This window comes from Artemia franciscana, chromosome 3 (assembly GCF_032884065.1).
Source record: "Artemia franciscana chromosome 3, ASM3288406v1, whole genome shotgun sequence".
Taxonomy (NCBI): Eukaryota; Metazoa; Arthropoda; class Branchiopoda; order Anostraca; family Artemiidae; genus Artemia; species Artemia franciscana.
In genome coordinates, this window is record NC_088865.1 from 22,252,400 (window position 1) to 22,265,254 (window position 12,855).

Below are 12,855 nucleotides of genomic sequence, written 5' to 3' on the forward strand. Positions count from 1 at the left end.
AGGAAAGGCAATTGGAGACCATGGAATCAAATGGGGAGGAAGAACGCTCCTGGACTTAGATTATGCTGATGATTTAAGCATATTAGATGAAAGTGTGAGCAAAATGAATGAATTTTTAGAGGTTTTACGAGTTCAGGGTGCTAAAATAGGCTTGAAAATTAATGTTAAGAAGACTAAGTCACTAAGGCTAGGAATAAGTGAAGATGAACAGGTGACCTTAGGTACCGAAAAGATTGATCAGGTTGGGAGCTTCAGTTACCTTGGTAGTATTATTAGTAAAGATGGTGGGAGCAGTGAAGATGTTAAAAGTAGAATAGCTAAAGCTCAGGGTGTTTTTTCACAGTTAAAAAAATTTTGGAAGAACAGAAAGATAAGCCTACAAACCAAGATTAGAATATTGGAAGCTACAGTGATGACAGTGGTCAAATATGGCTCTGAAGCATGGACACTCCGAAAAGCAGATGAAAATTTACTAGATGTTTTCCAGAGAAATTGCCTACGGATTGTTCTGGGTACCCGGCTGACTGACCGTATTTCAAACAGTAGGTTGTACGAAAAGTGTGGTTCAATCCCGCTTTCTGGGGCTATAATGAAAGAAAGGTTGAGATGGCTAGGCCACGTTCTACGGATGAAGGATGACAGATTACCAAAGATTGTCCTTTTTGGCCAACCGTCTGGGGCTACACGGAAAGCAGGTCGTCCTTGTCTGGGTTGGGAGGATGTCATAAATAAGGATTTAAAGGAAATGGGAACTTCCTGGGAGGGTGTAAAGAGGGAGGCTTTAAATAGATTAGGTTGGAGGAGGAGCGTGCGTAGCTGTGTTGGCCTCAGGCGGCTTGGTGCTGCAGTGAGTTATTAGTAGTAGTAGTAGTAATCAGTAGACCTACAATGGTCAAGGGGGCAAATGGTGTCCTTGGCACCCTAATCCATTTTTTCTAATTTACGAATATCTGATTAACTCCAGTTTTACAAAAAAAGCAAACTGAATTTCAAAAATATAATTCGAATTAACAATTAGCCTACTAGGAATTCCTCAACAAATATGGATATGCTGGTACATTTTATTTTGAAAAAAAAGTACACAAAGCAGGTAGTAAATAAGTACAGTTCGCAAAAAAAAAAATATTCCACTGGTATTTATTTGAGCCCGATTGCCAGTTTGAACCAAACTAATTTCTTGGTTTCAGCCACATATTTCAATGGCTGAATGTATTTTTGATAATTTAAATCATACTGTTGATACGCGTCCTGCAATCGTAAAACACATACTGGGCTGTTACGACCATAAGAATGCGGACCGCAAGATTTTAATTACAACAATAATTTAAACAGTACATAACTTACGCTACTACGCTAGGCTGTTACAAACAGGAAACACAGATGAATTGGACTGTTACAACCGTGCGGCAGACTAGTAGGAATGGAAAAGCCCAAGATCATACGTCATGAGATCTCTTCGCATTGGTTGGTGGAAATATGTGAGAGCCACGTGGTTCATGCATGTATGTAACGAAATGAATTCATCAAAACTTTCTAGTTGTAAAACAAACTTAGATTAAGCAACAACATAATAGATTTTAAGTTAGATCAAAGTTTTCAATTAGAAATGTCTTTTTATTGCGACTCTTCGATTTGTAAAGGCCATTATCATGACTTCGGCAATTCATATGGGAGCATTATAGACAGTGAGAAAAGTCTTCTAAGTTATGTGTTGGAGAGAAATCATTGGAAAAAGGTTTTGGAAAGTAGTTCTATAGCATCTAGAAGAGACACAAGCTTGCAGAAAAGTGCTCTCAGAAGGAAAATGAATAAGATTTCGAAGAAAAAGCACATCAAACATGGTAGCATCAAGAAAGGTGACACAATGAAAACATTTTTGCGTGTGCAAAAACGAATTAACAAAAGGAAAACGAAAGAAAAAAGAGAGGCTTTAAAGGGAAACACGGAGGTACCCAGAGATACATTGATAAAGACGGAAATGACAGAGATTGTAACGACGAGAGTTGAAAAGAGAGAAGATCCGGGAACTGAAGAAAGAGAAAACGTGGATTTACCAACCTTAAAACGAGAAATGGAAGAAGTGGATGCAGAGATTCGACGTGTTCAATTCGAGGTTGAAACACTGGAAGTGGAGCTCCAGAAGTATTTAGTTCAAAAGCAAATTGATTAACTTCAAAGGATTTTGGAGAGGAATTAATTACATAGTTTTGGAGATCCTATGACATGGCGGCCTAAATTCTTGTTTTCTGGATACCAAAATTATTTATTCGTTAATCTAGTTTTTAAATTCTTTGTAGGTTTGTTTTTGATAATAGGCTATGTTTGTCATTTAAAAAAATGCTCTTTTTACCTTAACTTTGGATATTTAGAGAAAAAGAGCATTTTTCACAATTCTTTTCGGGCCAAGAAAAAGGTAATTTTAGCTTATGGTAAATTTATTTAGCCTATTCTTAGTGATGTTTCAATTTTTACTTATGTGTATTCTTATCTTAAACTACCAAATAGCTCTTTTCAGAGCTAACAAACTCAAACTAATGCTCAAAACTTGCAAAATTGGGATTGCGAATTTTTTTAACAGCAAATGTTTTGTAACCAAATGATTGTTGATCAAAAAACTGAAAAAAATAAAATGCCTGAATATAATTTTAGAGTATTGAAGGGAGTTTTCGGTTCAATAAAATTTAGGAAGAATTAAAACACATTTATTCCTTGGATTGAAGCTGTTTTGTTTCCCGAAAGAAAACATCAAGCCCCCATTATTTTTCTACGTAATAATGGCTACCTTATAGCGTCCTAGTCTAAACTAGTCAAAGAAGATGAGTTTTGAATTGACTCTTGTTTATTTCAAATATGCCCTTGAGTTTAGTGTATAATCTATTGATTATTTGGGGAAATGATCTCCCTCTCTGGCAATAAATGAGTATATTTTGTTACTAGATCCATTTGGAAGCAAATTTACAAAAATTAAAAATTGATTATTTGAAATTTTGCACCACTAAAATTTGTACGCTCAGTGCAAGAGCTGCCATCTCTAAAATCATTTCTGAAAAGAAAGACTGGAAGAAGAGATACGGAAAAGACGAATTTCTCTACCGGGATAGCTCATGATCTTCATGAAATAGTAGAGAAGACAGCTATGAGAGAGCTAGGAAATACACGGCTCCAAAATCCTTCTGGAGTATCCCATAGATTTTATAAGAATTTTCTGCGTGACACGCTTATAAAAAAAAATATATTCTCTTTAGCTTCAAGAAAATTTACATGATTACAGTTTGGAAGATTATCGTTTTTTAAATATCAAAACTACTTATTTCCTTAAACTATTTTTAAGTTTTTTGGAAGTTAGTTTTTATAATATGCTTGTTTTCATGAAGATGTTCTTTTTGCATAAACTTTGGATATAGAGAAAAAGAGCATCTTCTCAGTACTTTTTTTTCTGGCATAGAAAATGGTAATTTTAGCAAAACCAGGCAATATGAGCGGAGATAGGCTCTTCGTGATACCCCTGTTAACTAAGCAGATAATACTCGTTTTAAAGTAAGTGAGGGGGACTTGGCAGCTGGCTAAAACTACCAAAATGAGGGAGTCTTTCCCATTCCGCAGCCCTCGGTCTTTATGCTAAAATCTTCATGTTCTCTAAAGGTGTATCTCATTAAAATTTAACAGTCCTTTTATTTGATCAGTCACTCTTAAAGGATCGTGACAAAAAGTAAATCTTAAGCTTAAATAGGAGAATTGAGGAAGAGGGCAGTCCTCCTAATGTGCAAAATAATTTCTACTTGTTTTAAGTTTTAATATTGCTCCTTACTTTTACGTAAGAAAACGTTTTTTTTTTTTTATTCAATTTCAAACCGTTTATCAAATCATGCGTTCGGGGAAAAGATGGGTCTGTGAGGGGAACTAGTTACCCTTCAATCTTTTTGGTCACTCAAAAGGGTACTAAAGCTTTTGAATTCCGATTAAATAAAGCATTTCTCAATCTTCTATGATTATCGGTTTGATGCAATCACTCCTGAGAGAAAAAGCAAAAACAAAAAAACACACATCCATGATCTTTTTTCTTACAAAAAATGCAAAATTCTGCATTTTTGTTTCGGAAAATGAGTTTCGGAAAGTACTTGCTTTCTAAATCTCAGCACTGTGACATTCTACCTGATCAACCTCTACCATCAAGAACGAGAAAGCAAGATATGTTAGTTCCCGTTAAAGCAAGAATAAACCGATATGGTAATTCTTTCGTCCCGGTTTTTGTCAAAATGCATAATAAGAGTTAATATTTATAGTTTTATTTATATTTACAAGTGTAGCTTGATTTTGTATATGTTGTAAAGAAACACAAACCAGCGACAGCTGTCAAGATTTTGCTATTAAACCTGTCTACTACTACTACTACTACTACTCAAATTCCGCATTTTTGCACGTAGGAGCTTAAACCTTGAGCTTGAAACTTGTACACTCTTATCTATAAATCTTAATCTATAAATCAAAATCACAGAAGTCTAAAAGGTTGGTAATGGTCTGAAATTTGGCTACATATTAACCATGCCTCTACTTGGAGTGTCGAAGGTATATAGGAAACCTAAGGGTTCTAGAAATATAAATATATATATATTTCTAGAAATATAATATAGGAAACCTAAGGGTTCTATATTTCTGAAATTATAATAATAAAAAAAACAAATCAGATTAATAAATATTAATATTAGCCATACCTCCACTTGAAGTGTCGGGGGTATATAGGAAACTTAGAATTCTAGAAAATATAAGGATAAAAACTGTTTATGAGTCATGAAATTGTCATATATTTCTTAAATTATACGGTCACTTTAGTTACGTTCACTATCAAACAGTTCGTAGTAACGAACTGTAGTAAGGAGCGACCCGGCTCAATAGTAAACGAAACTCTAAAAAACGGAATTTTGATACTAAAAGATACATCAAAAGAATCGAATTTTCACGCTGATTCTAAATATATAAGTTTCAATTAATTTAGTCTTTTTCATCAAAAGTTAAGAGCCTGAGAAAATTTGCCTTATTTTGGAAAATAGGGGGAAACATCCCCTAAAAGTCACAGAATCTTAACGAAAATCACACACATTCGGCGTATCAGAGTACCCTATAGTAAAAATTTCAAGCTCCTATCTAAAAAAATGTGGAATTTCGTATTCTTTGCCAAAAGACAAATCACGGGTGCGTGTTTATTTGTTTGTGTTTTTTTGTTTTGTTTTTTCTTTTCCCCAGGGGTCATCGTATCGACCAAGTGGTCCTAGAGTGTCGCAAGAGGGCACATTCTTACGGAAATGAAAAGTTCTAGTGCCCTTTTAAGTGATCAAAAAATTGGATGGCACCTAGGCCCCCTCCCACGCTCATTTTTTTCCAAAAGTCAACAGATTAAAATTTTAGATAGCCATTTTGTTCCACATAGTCAAAAACCATAATAACTATGTCTTTGGGAATGACTTACTCCCCCACAATCCCTGGGGGAGGGGCTGCAAGTTACAACTTTTGACCAGTGTTTACATATAGTAATGGTTATTGGGAAGTGTACAGACATTTTCAGGGGGATGTTTTTGGTTTGGGGGGTGGGGTTGATGGGAGGGGGCTAAGTGGGAGGATCTTTCCTAGGAGGAATATGTCAAGGGGGAAGAAGAATTCAATGAAAAGGGCGCAGGATTTTCTAGCATTACTATAAAAAACAATGAAAAAATAAACATGAAAGCGTTTTTTCAATTGAAAGTAAGGAATAGCATTGAAATTCAAAACGAACAGATATTATTACGCATATGAGGGGTTCTAAAAATACTTTAGCATAAAGAGCGAGGTATTTAGGAGGAGATAAATACCTTGCTCTTTATGCTAAAGTACTTTTAGTAATTTCAACTATTTATTATACGGCCTTTTTGATTCAGGAGTCATTCTTAAAGAATTGGGACAAAACTTACAATTTAGTGTAAAGAGCGAGGTATTAACGATGGTACAAACCCCCTCGTACACATAATAAAAATATAAGAATATAAAAGTTTGTTACCTAAGTTAATTCTTAAGTTAAGCATATTTTTTACTAATAAAAACGTTCGTTAAAAATTAAAAGTTCTAGTAGCCTTTTTAAGTAACCAAAAAATTGGAGGGCAGCTAGGCCTCCTTCCCCACCCCTTATTTCTCAAAATCGTCTGATCAAAACTAAGAGAAAGCCATTTAGCCAATAAAAAATTAATATACAAATTTCATTTCAATAATTTATGTGCGGAGAATCAAAATCAAACATGCATTAATTCAAAAACGTTCAGAAATTAAATATAAAAAAAACTAGTATTTTTAACTGAAAGTAAGGAGCGACATTGAAACTTAAAACGAACAGAAATTACTCCGTATATGAAATGGGTTGTCCCCTCCACAATCCCTCGCTCTTTACGCTAAAGTTTGACTCTTTGCCACAATTCTACTTTTTAAAACAATTAAAAGCTTTAGCGTAAAGAGCGAGGGATTGCAGAGGGGACAACCCATTTCACATATGGAGTAATTTCTGTTCGTTTCAAGATTTCAGTAAGTAAAACTGATGGCTTCTCCCGCACCCCCTATCAGAGGAGGGGTAAAACCATCTCGGCTGATTCCAGAGAAATCCGAATATGATAAAACCTTGGTATGCACTTCGTTCTCTTCAAATGAGAATAGGGACACTGTGATTAGAATCGGAACTAAAAACATTTAATTAAGTAACCAAAAAATTAATAATCATCAATTATCACTATTTAAAACACTAAATCCAGTTATATTTAACTTGAATTGTATCAACAATTGTGTTACAACACTAAATCCTTAGCCCTAATCACTGGGTCTCGTATAGATTTCGTAAAAGAATAAGTGATTTTTTTTTTACTTATATTGTAAGCTTTTAGCTCCGAACATGCATCAAGCATTAAACCAGCTAAACAAAGTATTTTGGAAGAAAGTTTATTAGGATAGAATCTCTCTCTCCATTTTACTATATATATCCGTAGTTATGTTTAATAAGCTTTAACTAGATAAGTTTGTACAGTCTATTTCTCACTAAATTCTTTGAATACTTTTGCCTCCTACATTACCAAAAGTCTTCCTTGTTATTTATACGATTTACCTAACCCACCCCCTCTTTGTGTATTATTAACTAGTTTATTTTCTTTATAAATTCTACTAGTTTTTTACAAATTTCTCACGTTACTGACATGTCAACTAATTAATCAGTCTTTTTTTTCTTGATCAATATTACCATTTTTCTCTTCTTTTTTTTTGCTGTGTTTGTTTTGACTATGAATTGTGAATTCACCTACCTAGACTTATGATAGGCCATTATCTTGGAATTTAGCTTTATCTAAGTCGATACATATCAGGATCGACTATTCATGAAACTATAGGGAGGAGGGACAAAATATGTTTCTTAAAATCTAGGGACCAATTTTGTTGTTTTTTTCAAATTCTTTTTCCAATAAAAGTGCCAAAAACAGACATTTTTCAGTGAAAACAACAAAACAAGGTATTTTCAAACTCTAGATGAGTCAACTGTCTCTACCCCCTCTCCCCATCCTAGATTCATCTTATAGGTTGTAGAGAGGGGGGAGTTTATCTGATACAAAAGCACAAACAAGATACTTAAACTGTGATTTATTACAATTTGGGGAAAGCAATTAGATTTTTTTTGAAGGGAATCTAATTTGTCACAAAAAGGAAAAAAATTGAGTTCTCTGGGAAGTATGAGGAACTTGCAAGAATCAAGTTCCTTGGTCAGTGAATCTCAGAAATATATTTGTCTCAAATCTTCTGTGCTGTTGTTGTTTTGTTTGTTTTTTTTTTTTTGGGGGGGGGGGTTCTTTAGATTAACCAGATTCGAAGACCAATGAGGGCGGGAGAGGATAACAAGTCTAGGTATATCCTGATAAAAGCAAATTTTAAAGCATTATACTGTAACCTAGACAAACCTAATTACCTTGACCTTGTTTGTTTGCGATTAGGCCTATAGTTTATTATATTGTATAAGTGTTAAGCAATGATTAAGTACTGTATATTTACTGTTTTTGGTGGAAATAAATAAATTAATATGAAGGATAACAAAATAATATGGAAAATAATATAAATAATATTTATAGTACAATAAAAATATTTGTACATATGTTCATTATTAATAATAATAATACTAATTATATTTATTAAATTAAGAATAAAAATTGATAATATTAATGTTATTGTGTTGATACATGTATATATAAATATATAATATAAATGAACCATGTCATAATACATTAATGTAAAAGGCTAAAATAAAACACTGATAAAATAATCAAGATAAATAAACAAAGCAAAAACTACTCATAAAAGTAACAAAATTACCTGAGGTAAATTACCTGATAGTTTGCTGGCTTCATCATTCCATTATCCTTAAAAGCATTTCGGCAGCTTAATACCGTTATCCTTTTTTAACACTCTTTGAATTAGATTTTTCATTCTCTATAATTTTTCCAACTTTATCATCAACAACTACTTTGTCAGATTTCTCTATCAGGCTTTCTTCAACCAAAATAGAACCACCACTAGCACCGTCTACATTTTTCGCAAGGTTTATCCTTTGTCATTTGGAGGTTTATTTTTGTCTTTTTCTTGAGGCCCTTTAAAAGATGTTTTTGAATCATCTAAAGTAGAGGTTTGCTCGCCAGCACTGTTCACAAAAGGTTTTTGAACTTCATCAACTTTGTTTTCCTTATTTACTTCAACACTCGAAGATATTTTAGAATTACATTCAACAGAAGGAGGTTGAGGGAGCTCCTGTTCAACAGGAAGTTCGTTCAAAGTTGTTAAAGTCTGTGACTTTAACAACTTGAGCGTCTTGAGACAAATCAATGACCAATCATCTATTGACGCTACCCATAATTCTGTAGAATCCATTTTCTTTGGATTTTAGGCTCAATACACCATTTCAAACTGCTTACCAATTCACACTTTGGAGCAAAGTTAAGGTCCATAACGGATCTGTTGAGCTCTATGCTAATGACGGCAAAATTTAGGTGGTATTAACATATGTATATGGTTGTATGGAATGGATAGTCCCAAACAAATTCTCATGACTTGATATTCCATTCTTTGTCATTTGAAAATGACATGGATAAAAATCAGCAAAAACACCTGACAAACTCATGAACGCATGACACCAAAAACACAAGAAAGTGCGGCTTTCCTTGGAAGGCCTAGTTGTCTTTAGGAGTCAATAGATATTAATGTCTTAAAAGGCGAAAAATCTAATTAGTTTGCTTAATTATCATCAAGGCTAAACGTACTGCCCCAAAAACTTCATTACTCCACAATACCCTTTACAGCAAGAGAAAAAAGAAAGAAAGAGCAGAAAGTGGCGGTTTTCAGGGAACCTATCAGTAGACCTACAATGGTCAAGGGGGCAAATGGTGTCCTTGGCACCCTAATCCATTGTTTTCTAATTTACGAATATCTGATTAATTCCAGTTTTACAAAAAAAGCAAACTCAATTTCAAAAATATAATTCGAATTAACAATTAGCCTACTAGGTATTCCTCAACAAATATGGATATGCTGGTACATTTTATTTTGAAAAAAAAAAAAAAAAAGTACACAAAGCAGGTAGTAAATAAGTACAGTTCGCAAAAAAAAAATCATATTCCACTGGTATTTATTTGAGCCCAATTGCCAGTTTGAACTGAACTAATTTCTTGGTTTCAGCCATATATTTCAATGGCTGAGTGTATTTCTGATAATGTAAATCATACTGTTGATACGCGCCCTGCAATCGTAAAACACATACTGGGCTGTTACGACCGTAAGACTGCGGACCGCAAGATTTTAATTATAACCATAATTTAAACAGTACATAACTTACGCTACTACGCTAGGCTGTTACAAACAGGAAACACAAATGAATTGGGCTGTTGAAACCGTGCGGCAGACTAGCGGGAATGTAAAATCCCAAGATCATACGTCATGAGATCTCTTCGCATTGATTGGTGGAAATATGTGAGAGCCACGTGGTTCATGCATGTATGTAACATGAATTCATCAAAACTTTCTAGTTGTAAAACTAACTTAGGTTAAGCAGCAACATAATAGATTTTAACTTAGATCAAACTTTTCAATTGGAGATGTCTTTTTATTGTGACAGTATGATCTGTAAAGGCCATTATCATGACTTCAGCAATTCATATGGGAGCATTATAGACAGTGAGAAAAGTCTTCTAAGTTATGTGTTAGAGAGAAATCATTGGAAAAAGGTTTCGGAAAGTAGTTCTATAGCATCTAGAAGAGACACAAGCTTTCAGAAAAGTGCTCTCAGAAGGAAAATGACAAAGATTTCGAAGAAAAAGCACATCAAACATGGTAGCATCAAGAAAGGTGACACAATGAAAACATTTTTGCGTGTGCAAAAACGAATTAATAAAAGGAAAATGAAAGAAACAAGAGAGGATTTAAAGGGAAACACAGAGGTACCCGAAGATACATTGATAAAGACGGAAATGACAGAGATTGTAACGACGAGAGTTGAAAAGAGAGAAGATCCGGGAACTGAAGAAAGAGAAAACGTGGATTTACCAACCTTAAAACGAGAAATGGAAGAAGTGGATGCAGAGATTCGACGTGTTCAATTCGAGGTTGAAACACTGGAAGTGGAGCTCCAGAAGTATTTAGTTCAAAAGCAAATTGATTAACTTCAAAGGATTTTGAAGAGGAATTAATTACATAGTTTTGGAGATCCTATGCTATGGTGGCCTAAATTCTTGTTTTCTGGATACCAAAATTATTTATTCGTTAAGCTAGTTTTTAAATTCTTTGTAGGTTTGTTTTTGATAATATGTTTGTCATTTAAAAAAATGCTCTTTTTACCTTAACTTTGGATATTTAGAGAAAAAGAGCATTTTTCACAATTCTTTTCGGGCCAAGAAAAAAGTAATTTTAGCTTATGGTAAATTTATGTAGCCTATTCTTAGTGATGTTTCAATTTTTGCTTATGTGTATTCTTATCTTAAACTACCAAATAGCTCTTTTCAGAGCTAACAAACTCAAACTAATGCTCGAAACTTGCAAAATTGGGATTGCGAATTTTTTTAACAGCAAATTTTTGTAACCAAATGATTGTTGATCAAAAAACTGAAAAGAAATAAAATGCCTGGATATAATTTTAGAGTATTGAAGGGAGTTTTTGGTTCAATAAAATTTAGGAAGAATTAAAAAACATTTATTCCTTGGATTGAAGCTGTTTTGTTTCCTGAAAGAAAACATCAAGCCCCCATTATGTTTCTACGTAATAATGGCTACCTTATAGCGTCCTAGCCTAAACTAGTCAAAGAAGATGAGTTTTGAATTGACTCTTGTTTTTTTTTCAAATATGCCCTTGATTTTAGTGTATAATCTATTGATTATTTGGGGAAATGATCTCCCTCTCCGGCAATAAATGAGTATATTTTGTTACTAGATCCATTTGGAAGCAAACTGTATTTCTTGTAACAAAGGGGAAAGCCTCAAGACTTTATTTCGACTTTTTGGGTGTGAAAGTCTTCGATTTTTAAGGAAAATACCTCCCACGCCACCAGTAAATCCTCTAAATTTAAGAAATAAAGATCAAAAGTATATTTTTAAGGTCCATGAAAATACTGGGCGAGCAGAGCAAATTGATTATTTGAAATTTTGCAGCACTAAAATTTTTACGCTCAGTGCAAGAGCTGCCATCTCTAAAATCATCTCTGAAAAGAAAGACTGGAAGAAGAGATATAGAAAGGACGAATTTCTCTACCGGGATAGCTCATTCCCATAGGTTTTATAAGAATTTTCTACGCTGACATGCTTATAAGAAAAAATATATTCTCTTTAGCTTCAAGAAAATTTACAGGATTACAGTTTGGAAGATTATCGTTTTTTAAATATCAAAGTTACTTATTTCCTTAAGCTAGTTTTAAGTTTTTTGGAAGTTAGTTTTTATAATATGCTTGTTTTCATGAAGATGTTCTTTTTGCATAAACTTTGGATATAGAGAAAAAGAGCATCTTCTCAGTACTTTTTTTTCTGGCATAGAAAATGGTAATTTTAGCAAAACCAGGCAATATGAGCGGAGATAGGCTCTTCGTGATACCCCTGTTAACTAAGCAGATAATACTCGTTTTAAAGTAAGTGAGGGGGACTTGGCAGCTGGCTAAAACTACCAAAATGAAGGAGTCTTTCCCATTCCGCAGCCCTCGGTCTTTATGCTAAAATCTTCATGTTCTCTAAAGGTGTATCTCATTAAAATTTAACAGTCCTTTTATTTGATCAGTCACTCTTAAAGGATCGTGACAAAAAGTAAATCTTAAGCTTAAATAGGAGAATTGAGGAAGAGGGCAGTCCTCCTAATGTGCAAAATAATTTCTATTTGTTTTAAGTTTTAATATTGCTCCTTACTTTTACGTAAGAAAACGCTTTTTTTTTTTAATTTAATTTCAAACCGTTTATCAAATCACGCCTTCGGGGAAAAGATTGTATAGACGTAGAGTAGCACTTCTCTTAATCAAAAGAGGCAATCTATTGTATATATTTTTCTACAAACCAACAAGATAAATCGGAAAAAAACAAAACAAAACAAAAAACCGAGTTGTAGAAAGTGTTTTTTTTTTTTTTTTTTTTTTTTTTTTTACAAAATCACAGAAGTCTAAAAGGTTGGTAATGGTCTGAAATTTGGCTACATATTAACCATGCCTCTACTTGGAGTGTCGGGGGTATATAGGAAACCTAAGGGTTCTAGAAATATAAATATATATATATATATATATATATATATATATATATATATATATATATATATATATATATATATATATATATATATATATTTCTAGA

The 12,855-nt window shown here is 33.4% G+C and overlaps 1 protein-coding gene across 8 annotated transcripts in view; it reads right to left on the bottom strand.

Annotated features, from left to right (window-relative positions):
• The window catches only part of LOC136025022 (uncharacterized), a 125,266-nt gene that overhangs the window by 88,227 nt on the left and 24,184 nt on the right, over positions 1–12,855 (bottom strand). For 4 of the 8 annotated variants that reach the window (XR_010616998.1, XM_065700661.1, XM_065700655.1 and 1 more), the window contains exon 5: positions 8,376–12,747. The exons of 3 other annotated variants lie outside the window; for them this stretch is intronic. The gene's annotated coding sequence lies outside the window, so the exon portion shown is untranslated. Of the gene's footprint in view, positions 1–1,344; positions 2,252–8,375; positions 12,748–12,855 lie in introns of those variants that run through there. One more of the 8 variants, XM_065700660.1, reaches the window with a different exon arrangement.